At 43.0% G+C, this 13982-nt stretch overlaps 1 pseudogene; it reads left to right on the top strand.

Moving 5' to 3' along the window:
• The first annotated feature begins 7168 nt into the window (after positions 1–7168).
• Positions 7169–11928, top strand: LOC100996124 (heat shock protein beta-1-like; annotated as a pseudogene).
• Positions 11929–13982: the final 2054 nt, after the last annotated feature.

Below are 13982 nucleotides of genomic sequence, written 5' to 3'. Positions count from 1 at the left end.
GTGAGTACTCATCTCTACTGAAAATACAAAAAACTAGCTGGGCATGGTGGTGGGTGCCTGTAATCCCAGCTACTTGGGAGGCTGAGGCAGGAGAATGGCTTGAAACTGTGAGGCAGAGGTTGCAGTGAGCCAAGATCGTGCCATTGCACTCCAGCCTGGGTGACAAGAACAAAACTTATCTCAAAATAAAAAAAAAGAACAAGTGGGGCCGGGAGCGGTGGCTCACACCTGTAATCCCAGCACTTTGGGAGGCCGAGGCAGGTGGATCATGAGATCAAGAGATCGAGACCATCCTGGCCAACATGGTGAAATCCTGTCTCTACTAAAAATACAAAAATTAGCTGGGTGTGGTGGCGCGCACCTGTAATCCCAGCTACTCGGCAGGCTGAGGCAGGAGAATCGCTTGAACCTGGGAGGCTGAGGTTGCAGTGAGCCGACATAGCACCACTGCACACCAGTCTGGTGACAGAGTGAGACTCCATCTCAAAAACAAACAAACAAAAAGTAACAAAGTATCACCTTGCCAATTACTTGTGAATCTAAACATTGCAATGAAGACATCGGGCTTAGCTCATCTGAACCCAGTGATGAATATTAGCATCACTATTAAGTGGAACAGGACACTATGTGCATCCCGAAGTAATGCAATGTGAAGTAAACTGCAATATCTATGATATATTCTTGGCCAAAATGTTTAAGTTGAATCTAATCAACACTTTAGCTCTCATTTCCAGTTTACATGAGATACAGGGGTTAGAAAAATAGATTAAATAACACTACAAGGAAGCCATCAGGCAAATCTAGAATTTGAGACCTTCTACAAGACAATTGACCTGGTCTATACAATTAGGCAATATCATAAAAAGGAAAGGAAAGAAGAGATATTCTAGACTCCAAGAAGTTTAAGAGACATAAAACATGATGACAAAAATGACATATAGACCAAAATTGGATGCTAGTTCACACCAAGCAGCAGTAAAAGCTATTTTAGAAACAACTGGAGGACTCTGAGTACTAATTGAAACATTTTATGTACTAAGTCACTCTCATGTACATTGTTGTTCATTATATCTTTCTTTATATTTCATAATGTGTTTTCAAAAGATAAAGAAATGAGAACATGTATCTACTCACAATCCTGTTCAAAATCCCACTGTAATGGCGGAAGAAATATTTGTAAATGAATGAACTCTTTTTTTTTTTTTTTTTGAGACAGAGTCTTGCTCTGTCACTCAGGCTGGAGTGCAATGGCGTGATCTCAGCTCACTGTAACCTCCATACCCTAGGTTTAAGCAATTCTCCTGCCTCAGCCTCCCAAGTAGCTGGGATTACAGGTGTGTGCCACCATGCCCGGCTAATTTTTGTATTTTTAGTAGAGATGGGGTTTCATCATGTTGGCCAGGCTGGTCTCAAACTCCTGACCTCAGGTGATTCTCCCGCCTCGGCCTCCCAAAGTGCTGGGATTACAGGCGTGAGCCATCACGCCTGGCCTACGAATGAACTCTTTACAGCTCCAGAAACAACAACAAAAAAGAAATTCAAATTGGTGGACTAAAAATATTGGGGGTCCTCAGATTGATAGGGTAATAAGAGTAGAGAAACAACAGCTCAAAGAGAAGAGCAGTCCTGCAGTAATTCAAAGCTCATCATCAGGACTTTGTGAAAGGAAAAGAAATCATGGGGCCCCCAAATCACTAAGCTAAAGAGAAAAGTCAAGCTGGGAACTGCTCAGGACCAACCTGCCTCAGGTTCTATTTCACCCCTCTGATCCAGAGAAAGATGCATATATTGATTGATGTCTCATGTCTCCCTAAAATGTATAAAACTAAGCTGTGCCATGACCACCTTGGGCACATGTCATCAGGATCTTCTGAGGCTGTGTCATGGGTGCGTCCTCAACCTTGGCAAAATAAACTTTCTAAATTAATGGAGATCTGTCTCAGATTTTCTGGGTTCGCAACTTAAAGCACACCTCAGCTATTAACAACTAGAAAATCCTCCCAAGGCAATTGTTGAACAACTGATTTAATTAATGAATGAAATGATTAATTAATTGAGGCAATCAGCTCAGAATAACTGGGTCAGATTGGCCTTTCTCTTTCTTCTTGCATTTCCCTCCCAACACCTACCACCCCCGAGCCCCCAAATCCCCGTACCCTTCTTCCCACACTGAGCCATGGCCAGCAAAGGCTTTTGAGAGAGATATTAAAACTCACTGGTTTTCTCACCCTAAGATATGTAAAATACGGGCTGCATCAGGCTTACTGATCTATTTTGTTTGGCCTGAAGAGCACTTTATTTATTGAAAAATTTTAAATTAAAATCCAAGTTTTCAGTTTCTTTAAAACAAAACAAAACAAAACAAAAACACTAAGGCCAGGACACTGGGCCCCTCATTCTTGAATGACAACACGTGCTAGACTGGAGTTTCTGCCCTTCAGGGGCTGAAGTTCCTGCCAATCAGCTCCAGTTCTTTGCCTGTCTGGCCCCTGCCAGCATTTTTGTTTTCTTCTTCTGCCCTAGATCCATGTTTTCTAGACTCTTCGGTAGCGCTTGATAAATATACAATTTCCCAGGCCTTTTCTCTGGAGGTTCTGAATTGGTGGCTATTATGGGCTGAATCGTGTTTCCCCAAAATTCATGTTGGAGTCCTTACCCCCGGTACCTCAGACTGTGACCTTATCAGAGGTTTAGGGGCTTTACCGAGATAATCAACTTAAAATGAGGTCATTAGGGTGAGCCTCATCCAATATGACTGGTGTGCTTATAAAAAGGGGAAATTTGGACACAGAGACACACAGGCACAGACAGATGATGAGGTGAAGAGATGTAGTGGAAAGACAGGCAGCCATCCACAAGCCAAGGAGAGAGGCTTGGAACAGATCCTTCCCTCACAGCCCTCAGAAGGAATCAACCCCTACAATACCTTTCATCTTACACTTCTGGCCTCCAGAATTATGAGATGATATGTTTCTGCTGTTTAAACCACCCAGTTATGGTACTTCGTTATGGCAGCCTTAGCAAATGAATACAGCGGGTTTGGCACTGAGTCTAGAACTTTGTACACCAACACCCACATGGCTGCTGATAGGAATGACCTGTGGAGATTTACCAAAATACTGATTCCTGGGTTCCGGGTCTAAAGACTCTTGACCTCAGGTGATCCACCCACCTCAGCCTCCCAAAGTGCTGGGATTACAGGCATGAGCCACCATGCCTGGCCCAGAAATTTCTACTTCTAATTAAAAATAGGTGAATAAATTGGATTCTCTCTCTCTCTCTCTCTCTCTCTCTTTTTTTGAGATGGAGTCTCGCTCTGTCGCCAGGCTGGGGTGCAGTGGTGCGATCTCATCTCACTGCCACCTCCACCTCCCAGGTTCAAGTGATTCTCCTGCCTCTGCCTCCTGAGTAGCTGGGACGGCTAATTTTTTGTATTTTTAATAGAGATGGGGTTTCACCATGTTAGCCAGGATGGTCTCAATCTCCTGACCTCGTGGTCTGCCCGCCTCAGCCTCCCAAAGTGCTGGGATTACAGGCGTAAGCCACCGCACCCGGCCCTCCCTCTCTTTTTTTAAGTCAGGAAAGCATGATCAATTCACTTAACTCTATTTCAAAGATAATGAAAAGTAAAGCAACATCATCGCATATAAAACAGCTCTGGTGAGATGAGACAACGATGGGTATAAGCTCCTATGAGTTCTCTTTGACATGTTTGATGAGACACCCTGGGTTAGGGATCCATTTCTCCCAGTGGCTTGAGGTTAATGGTTCCCTGCCATGTACACCATTATTACTTTATTATATATTTGTCACAGTTCCTGCCATTCAGTTTCCAAAAGGATCACATCTCATCTTTGAGAGTTCATCCATTCTTTCCATTTCACATTTACCAAGGGCCCAGTATATGCCAGACCCTATGCCAGGCACTCAGGGTGGAGTGGGGACCTAAACAAACTCACTCCCTGCCCTTGTGGAGCCTATAGCCTAGTTCATGAGAAGGTCAGTGAGATCCTATAGAAAATTACATGATTTTACAAATTCCCTAAAGAAAAAACAAGATGCCAAAATGTAGAGTTTCTGGGGAAGGACACTTCAGATAAGGTGGTCAGGGATGATCTCTCTGAAAAAGGAATATTTGAGTTGAAACCTGTAGATTAAGAAGCCAAAGAGTTGGGGGTCACCAACCCAGGCACAGTTCACTGTTCATGCAGTTCCTCAAATGGGAATGAGCTTTGAGGCCAGCAAAGGCTGGTGTGGCTAAAACACTACAAGTAAAGGGAAGGAGCCTATCAAATGAGGGAGGGGTTGGACAGGCCACAGATCACACAGGCCTGAGTACCTTGGTAAAGAATCTGGTTTCTACTTTAAGATTAATGAAAAACCAAGTAAGTAGATAAACCCATTTCCCATTTAGGAAAAAAAAAAAAAAGTGCAGCTTGCTGCCAGTGCAGTCTCCTCAGGGCAAACGGGAAATGGGTTAAGCAGACAAGTCCTCCTCAGTCCCTTGTCAAATATCAACCCCACTTTCTCAAGAACCCACTGCCAGGAAGACCAGGCTATAAGCTGTAAGAATAAGGTATTGGGACTTTTAGCAAACATCATAGGTGGTTCTGATCCACCCTCAGTTAAGAATCACTGTGCTATTAATAGCAGATCAAAATCTCAGGGAGATGGTACATCCCATTATCTGATTCTCCTATGCCCATTGCTTTTTAAAAAAACTCACAAAAATAACAATCCAAGAAACAAATTGTTAAATTATTTACAACATAGATAAAACAATGAGTGGTATTAGCCTACCAACTTTCAGAAAAGTCGATCAAAAAATGGATATAACTTCTAGGGTTCAGTTCTAAAACCTGCTTCTAAGTTCTTCCTAGTTAAGACAGGAGCTATAGAACCCTGGCTGAGTCATCTCCTTGGCTTGGCCTTAAGAAACCCCTGGGGACACTGTATCAAAAGATAAGAATCCCCAACAGGACTTCAAAATAAAAATATTCATCAACAGGTAGGCAGACTCTAATTTTCAGTAAATGTCACGTGGTTGAGAACACATCACCAGCTAGTACAAATTCATGACCCCGAAACTGAACTTTGTAGCCAAAAGAAAGAAAGTAGAACAAAGCCTTCACTGAGACTGGGGATGGGCTGGGGGTAAGGAGGTGAACAATAAAAATATTTAACCACTTGTAGCACGTGGTCACAGATCCATCAGCACAGAGGCCAGTTGCCAATGCCTGCTATGTGTACAAAGGTGCGAGCATAAGAGAGGCGAATGTCATACTAACTTCTTCTATTCCCACTTTCCTACCTACCTGGAAGAGACAGGATAAACCAAAGAAGTGGGCCACCCAAAATCATGGAATCTCTTCTGGGGCAGTTGGGGCCTCTGCCATATCAATAAACCCAACTATTACTTCCTTTCAATCCATTCTGAGTCTACAAGTCCTAGACATTCAAGAAGTCGGCCGGGCACAGTGGCTCATGCCCAGCACTTTGGGTGGCCAAAGTGGATGGATCACTTGAGGTCAGGAGTTCAAGACCAACCTGGCCAACATGGTGAAACCCAGTCCCTACTAAAAACACAAAAATTAGCTGGGCATGGTGGCATACACCTGTAATCCCAGCTACTCAGGAGGCTGAGGCAGGAGAATCGCTTGAAGCTGGAAGGCAGAGTTTGCAGTGAGCCGAGATTGCGCCACTGCACTCCAGCCTGGGTGACAGAGTGAGACTCTGTCTCAAAAAAAAAAAGCGCTTGTTCCACTCCAACCTAAGCAAAGAGGACTTCGAGAGAACAGTTTAGAAAACCAGAATCCCCCCCTGCCTCAAATTTTGGGGCAACAAGGACTGGTGCACGAATCCTGACTGGAAGATTTTGGGAGTGAGTCTTGCTGGAGGAGGTAAGCATAAAACACGACAGTGGAGCACCCCATGCTTCTAGAGATGGAAACTCACAAATTTGAATTATTTTCACACACCCTTGAAAGAAAGTGAATCATCTTCTCTTTAATACAATTTAAGTATAACATAGAAAAGTGCACAAATCACAAGTGTATGTCTTCATGGATTATCACAAAATAAACATCCTATATAACAACTACCTGAGATCAAGAACATAAGCATTATCCCAGAAGTACCTGCCATGTCCTTCCTATTTCTCCAAAGATCATCACTATCCTCACTTCTTTTTTTCTTTTTTTTTTTGAGACAGAGTCTTGCTCTGTCCCCCAGGTTGGAGTGCAGTGGCACGTTCTTGGCTCACTGCAACTTCCGCTTTCCAGGTTCAAGTGATTCTCCTGCCCCAGCCTCCTGAGTAGCTGGGACTACAGGCGCATGCCACCACGACCGGCTAATTTTTGTATTTTTAGTAGAAATGGGGTTTCACCATGTTGGCCAGGCTGGTCTTGAACTCTTGACCTCAGGTGATCCACCCGCCTTGGCCTCCCGAAGTGCTGGGATTACAGTCGTGAGCCACCATGCCTTGCCTTATCCGCCCTTCTGATAACAGATTAGTTGCACCTGTTTCTGAAGATTTTGTAAATATAATTATTCAGCAGATAAGTTTGTGTCTGATTTCTTTCATTCAACATGTTCCTTCGGATTCATCCATGTTTTCAAATAACAGTAGTATACACGTTTTCATTGCTGTCTAATATTCTACTGTATGAATTGTGAAAGGAAAATAAATCTCAGGACCCCCAAATCACTAAGCCAAAGGAAAAATCAAGCTGGGATCTATGTCAGGCAAACCTGCCTCCCATTTTATTACTAAATAAGATAGCTACAAAGATAAAAAGCTACATACCTCCCTCACAATTTTCCCACATGGAAATTCCTTGTGGAGAAAGGTCAGAAAGAACTCAGTCATCCCTCTGAGGTTCACCTGAGACAAACGCATATTTGATTGCTTCCTCTGCCCATTGTTTATGTTAAAATGCAGATTCACTGAGCCAGATTAAATTGTGTATTTGATATGGAAGGGGGCAGGGAAGTGCTGGGAGGAGTAGGCAGGTCCCTGGTGAGGGCTCCACCCCCAGGCCTGTGCCCTTGGACCTAGATGAGGACAGGCACCCCTGCCTCTGTGACCAAATATTGCATTTCCCAAGACCACCCTGGCCTGCCATGCCGCCATCCTGCGCGTATAAAAACCCCCAGGATCCTAGCGGATATGCACACAAGCAGCTGGACGTCGAGAGGAACACACCGGTGTAAGAGCACATGGACAGATGCTGGCAAGCCGGCAGGCCATCGACCTATGGAACAATGTGGAGTTTGGCCAGGGTGGTCAGAGCAGAGCCCGGGCTGCTGAGCGGCCTGACTCCAGGGGAAAACCACCTTCCCACTCCATCCCCTTCTGGCTTCCCCATCTGCTGAGAGCTACTTCGACTCAATAAAACCTTGCACTCACTCTCCAAGCCCATAGGTGATTCAGTTCTTCTGGTACATCAAGGAAAGAAACTCTCAGATACAGAAAGCCCTCTGTCCTTGCGATAAGGCAGGGGGTCTAATCGAGCAGACTAACACAAGCCACCTACAGACAGCTAAACTAAAAGAACACCCTGTAACACACGCCCTCTGGGGCCTCAGGAGCTGTAAACATTCACCCCTAGACACTACTGTGGGGTTGGAGCCCCACAACCTGTGTGTCTGCCTGCTCCCCTTAGGGGTTTAAATAGCCAGGCACTGAAGAAGCAAGCCACACCCCATCGCATGCCCTGTGAGGGGGATAAGGGAACTTTTCCCATTTCATATTCAGTGGAAAGCTGATCAAGGACTCAAAAGAATGCAATGTTTTGTCTCTTATCTACTTATGACCTGGAAGCTCTGGCTTCTCAGGTTGTCCCACCTTACCAAACCAAACCAATGTACATTACACATATTGACTGATGTCTCATGTCTCCCTAAAATGTATAAAAGCAAGCTGTATCCCAGCCGCCTTGGGCACATGTCATCAGAACCTCGAGGCAGTGTCATGGGTGCGTCCTTAACCTTGGCAAAATAAACTTTCTAAGTTGACTGTGGCCTGTCTCAGATACCTTTTGGTTTACAGAATATATCACATTTATGTTTTTTTAAATTTTGGCAGACATCTGGATTGTTTCCAGTTTGGGGATGTTGTGAATGGTTGTGATATAAACATTCTTGTACCTGTCTTTTCTTTTGGCGTATATTTCTGTGTCTATTTCATACTCAGGAGTAGAATTCTACATCTATGCAGAATGTGGTGTTCAGCTTTAGAAGACACTGCCATACATATTTGCAAAGTGGATATAAATAGTTTATACTCCTATCAGCAATGGATGAGAATTCTACTTGCTATACATTCACATCAATACTTTTTTTTTTTTTTTTTGAGACAGAGTCTTGCTGTTGCCCAGACTGGAGTGCAGTAGTGCGGTCTCGGCTCACTGCAATCTCTGCCTCCCAGGTTCAAGGGATTCTCGTGCCTCACCCTCCTGAGTAGCTGGGATTACAGGTGCCTGCCACCAAGTGTAGCTAATTTTTGTATTTTTAGGAGAGATGGGATTTCACCATGTTGGCCAAGCTGCTCTGAAACTCCTAACCTCAAGGGATCTTCCTGCCTCAGCTTCCCAAAGTGCTGGGATTACAGGCATGAGCCACCAGGTCCAGCCACACCAATACTTTATATTGATGTCTATTTAATTTTAGCTATACCAGTGGATTGTCATTGTAGTTTTAATCATAAATTTCCCTAAAGGCTAATGAGCATCTTTTCATATATTTATTGGTATTTCAACATCCTTTTTTGTGAATTGACTGTTCTTTTGCCCATTTTTATGTTGGTGAGCTATATTTATCAAGCTTTTTATGTGTTCCTTTTTATATTCAGATATAGGCATTGCAAATATCTTGTGACTTGCCTTTTACTCTCTTAGTGATGTCTTAGGATTAACAGAATTTTTAAATTTATTTTAGTCCAATTTATCAAACTTTTCCTTTATGTTAGTGATTTTTGTGTCCTACTTAATAAATCTTTGCCCCCACTCAAATACCTCTCTCAATAACTTTTAGGAAAAGCAGGCCGAAAACCAGTAAGAATAAAGAGCATTTGAGCAACACTATTAACAAACTTGAGCTAGTTGATATCTTTAACATAACAAAATGTATCTATCTCAGCCAATAAATAACCAGTGTTATGTTTAATGGGGAAACACTAGAAACACTCCCACTATATTCAGGAAAAAGACAAATATGCTCATTATCATTATTTTTATTAAACATTGTATCAGAGATATTATCCAAAAGATTTGGTGAAAAAAACACGTAAAAGAAAGAAAAAGACATAACATTTGCTAGTTGCAAATGATATGGTTCTATGCTAGAAAATACAAAGCAATCAACTGAAAAATACTATAAATAAAAATTAAATTATGCAAGGTGATATAGTATAAAGTAATATACAAAATAAATAGCTTTTACTTAACCAACATTCGGACACGATGGAAGAAAAATCCCCAATTTTAATAGGAAAAAAAAGCCTAGGAATAAGCCTAATAAGTAATATACCAGGTCTGTAGGAAGAAAATCTTGAAACATTATTGAAGGGCATAAAGGAAGACTTGAGCAAGTGAAAGACATACAATGTTCTTAAACTGGAAGATAACATCAAAGGTGTTAATTTTCTCCCAAGGGAATTTATAAATTTAATCTCCTCTTTGTCTAACGAAGAGGGTTGTTTTTTTCCGGGCAGGGGCTGGAGGGTAAGGACTAGATAAATCCTTAAGTGTATACTTAAAAAAGCTCTTACCTACAAAGGCAAGTACGAGGAGCTGCAGGACGAGCGTGGCTACATCTCCCGGTGCTTCACGCGGAAATACACGCTGCCCCACCGGTGTGGACCCCACTCAGGTCTCCTCCTCCCTGTCCCCTGAGGGCACACTGACCGTGGAGGCCCCCATGCCCAAGCTAGCCACGCAGTCCAACGAGATCACCATCCCAGTCACCTTCGAGTCGCGGGCCCAGCTTGGAGGCCCAGAAGCTGCAAAATCCGACGAGACTGCCGCCAAGTAAAGCCTTAGCCCGGATGCCCACCCCTGCTGCCGCCACTGGCTGTGCCTCCCCCGCGCCCACCTGTGTGTTCTTTTGATACGTTTATCTTCTGTTTTTCTCAAATAAAGTTCGAAGCAACCACCAAAAAAAAAAAAAAAAAAAAAAAATAGAAAAACTTTTTTAAAAGAAGAGCAGGCCGGTGCGATGGCTCATGCCTGTAATCCCAGCACTTTGGGAGGCCGAGGCGGGCAGATCACCTGAGGTCAGGAACTCAAGACGAACCTGGCCAACATGGCGAAACCGTGTCTCTACTAAAAATACAAAAAATTAGCTGGGCGTGATGGCTGGTGCCTGTAGTCCCAGCTACTCAGGAGGCTGAGGCAGGAGAATCGCTTGAAACTGGGAGGCGGAGGTTGCAGTAAGCCAAGATCACGCCACTGCACTCAAGCCTGGGTGACAGAGCAAGACTCTGTCTAAAAAAAAAAAAGAAGAGCAGTAAGCGGGAACTAACTGTAAGAAATATTGAAGCATACGAAAAAGCTTCAGTAATTAAAACAGTATAACAGATAGACCTGCAGAAGAGATTAGAAAGTTTATAAATAGATTTAAATACATGCAAATTTTTACGTTAGCAAGTGATGCATCTCAAATCCGGGAGCAGGGTAATGATTATTCAATAAACAGTGTTAGAATAACTAGTTAATATCTGGGAAAAAATTAAGTTGGAACCATATCTTACATCTTACTCCCAGAAAATATCAAGTGGATCAATGATTTAAATGTAAAATATGAAGGCATACAACTTCTAAAAAGAAAACCTATAGAAATTCAGAAATTCTTTTATAACTTTAAAGTGAAGACCTTACTAATTATGTTTAATAGCCATTAAAAAAACGGCTAATTGCAGAAATAAACAAGAAAAGAAATAACAAAAACCAAAAAATGGCTAATTGCTAAATTCCAGTACATAAATACAAACAAAGGAAAGCTTCCTCATGAGGTGGAGTGGGAGACATTGTAAGCCAAGTCAACGAAAATCAGTGACCCTCTGGAAAAATCTTGGCAACGAATATCACAAAAGAACAGTTTATCTCCCCCAGTATTTAAAGAGCTCCTAGAAATCGTGGCTGGAAAAAGTCAGACTTTGTAAAATATTCAAGGAGATTTATTCTGAGCCAAATATGGGTGACCAATGGCCCGTGACTCAGCCCTCAGAAGCTCCTGAGTGCATATGCCTCGGGTGGTTGGTGTACAGCTTGCTTTTATGTGTTTTAGGGAGACGTGAGACACCAATCAACACATGGAAGATGCACATTGGCTCAGTCTGAAAAGGCAGGACAGCCAGAACAGGGGCTTCGAAGTCGTAGGCACATTCAAACATTTTCTGATTGGCAATTGTTTTAAAGGGTTTATTTTCAACAGAAAGTAATGTCTGAGTTATAAGGGGTTGTGAAGACCAGGGTTTTATCATGCAAATGAAGCATCCAGGTAGCAGGCTTTACAGGGAATAGATTATACATATTTCTTTCTTTTTATTTTTTTTTTCTTTTTTGTGAGACAAGGTCTTTCTCTGTTGCCAAGGCTAGAGTGTACTGGCGTGGTCACAGCTCACTGAAGTCTCAACCTCCCAGACTCAAGCGATTCTCCCACCTCAGCCTCCCAAGTAGCTGACCTAACAGGCATGTGCCACCAAGCCTGGCTAATTTTAGTATTTTTTGCAGAGCCAGGGTCTCACCATGTTGCCCAGGCTGATCTCAAACTCCTGAGCAATCTGCCTGCCTCTGCCTCCCAAAGTGCTGGGATTACAGGCATGAGCCACTGAACCCAGCCTTATAAATGTTTCTTATCATACTTAAATAGTTTGTTCTATCAGTAATTCCTAAAGGAATTACACCCAATAGGGCCAAATGAGGCATGTCTGGCTCCCCCTTCTTATCATGGCCTGAACTAGTTTTTTGAGCTAACTTTGGAATGTCCTTGGCTGAGAGAAGGGGTCCATTCAGATGGCTGGTGGGCCTTAGAATTTTGTTTTTTGTTTACAAAATCAAAAAAAGAAATACCAACAAACCTGTAGAAAAATGGGCAAATATGAAGACACTATTCACAGAAAAGGAAGTACAAATGACTGCAAATTTATGAAGAGTTGCTTAGCCTTACTCATTATAAAATAATTGCAATTAAAACTAACCTACGATACTATTTTCCCTTGTATTAGATTGACAAAAATGCAAAACAGTAATAATAAATTCTGCTGACAAAGCAATGGGAAGACAGGCACTTTTCACACATTGCTGGTAGGAGTTTAAATAAATAGAACTCCAGTGGAAGGCCACTTGTCCCTATCAAAATTATGAATGCAAATCTCTTTAACTCAGCAATCCCATTTCTGAGAATTTGTTGTGCATCCACAAGTGTATATTCTTAAAATGACATGTGTATACAAGACTATTCATTGTATTAATGTGACAGCAAAAGATCAGACACAAACATCAATAATAGATGAGGGTCTTGTTCTGTTTCCCAAACTGGAGGGCAGTGGCATGATTGTGGCTTACTGCAGCCTTGACCTCTTGGGCTCAGTTGATCCTCCCACCTCAGCCTCCTGAGTAACTGAGACTACAGGCATGCACCACCATGCTCAGCTAATTTTTGTGTTTTTTTTATAGATGGGGTTTTGCCATGTTGCCCATGCTGGTCTCAAACTCCTGAGCTCAAGGGATCCACTCACCTTGGCCTCCCAAAGTGCTGGGATTACAGGTGTCTGCCACCACGACTGGCCAAATGGGGAATTATTCTTGAAGCAATTTGAAAATGTCAGGCTGGGCACGGTGGCCCACGCTCGGCCTGTGCTGGATATTCTTAATGTATTTTCCTTTAGCTCAAATCTTCAACTTTCCGTTTCCCTCTTCCCCAGCAGGCTGAGTGCTATGCTTCAGGGATGCCCTCTCAGCTTGGGCTGGATTGGGAAGATGGGAGGTAAAGTAGGAGGCGGAGCTTGGGAGAGTGTGATCAGTGGTATTCATTTGGCAGGTTTTCCCTCAGTAGGTCAGCTGCAAGTTGGCAGTGGCTGTTTTTCTGTTTTGTTTTGTTTGAGACAGAGTCTCACTCTGTCACCCAGGCTGGAGTGCAGTAGTACGATCTCGGCTCACTGCAACCTCCACCTCCCAGATTCAAGATATTCTCCAGCCTCAGCCCCCTGAGTACCCGGGACTACAGGTGTGTACCACCATGCCTGGCTAATTTTTGTATTTTTAGTAGAGATAGAGTTTCATCATGTTGGCCAGGCTGGTCTCAAACTTCTGACCTCAGGTGATCTGCCCTCCTGGGGCTCCCAAAGTGCTGGGATTACAGGTGTGAGCCACCGCCTGCAGTAGCTGTTTCTCTACTTACAGCCACAGCAACTGCTGGGCAACACTCTCCTAAAACTGTCTGATTCTAACAACTGCTCCCTCCTCTTTCCCCTTGAGCCCTAGCACCTATACATTTTCCCCACAGCCCTGCTTTTGCTAGTCCTGACATGCTTGATCATCTTTGTTGCTTTTCCTTAACTATACACAAAACGTTATAAATAGTCCCTCTATTAAATTTTTCTCAGCTGCCCCATTTGAGCTTGCCATCTATTTCCTGCTGGGCCTTTGACTGATTCAGCTATTGAGCTGATGGAATGCAGAAATAAAATGGAGATTTTTTTCATTGTGTACTGCTTTACACTTTTTAGTTTCTGAATCCTGTGAATCTATTGCATACTCTAAAATTTTAACATGTATGTTTTTATTAACTTTTCTTTTTGTTGAGATAGAGTATTGCTCTGTCACCCACGCTGGAGTGCAGTAGCGTGATCTTGGCTCACTGTAACCTCCACCTCCTGGGTTCAAGCGATTCTCCTGCCTCAGCCTCCCCAGTAGCTGGGATTAGAGGCACGCGCCACCATGCCGAGCTAATTTTTTGTATTTTTGGTAGAGACAGGGTTT

This window comes from Pan paniscus, chromosome 11, assembly GCF_029289425.2.
Source record: "Pan paniscus chromosome 11, NHGRI_mPanPan1-v2.0_pri, whole genome shotgun sequence".
Classification (NCBI taxonomy): Eukaryota; Metazoa; Chordata; class Mammalia; order Primates; family Hominidae; genus Pan; species Pan paniscus.
The sequence above is the reverse complement of the archived record's forward strand: the minus strand, read 5'-3'. Positions and strand labels throughout refer to the sequence as shown.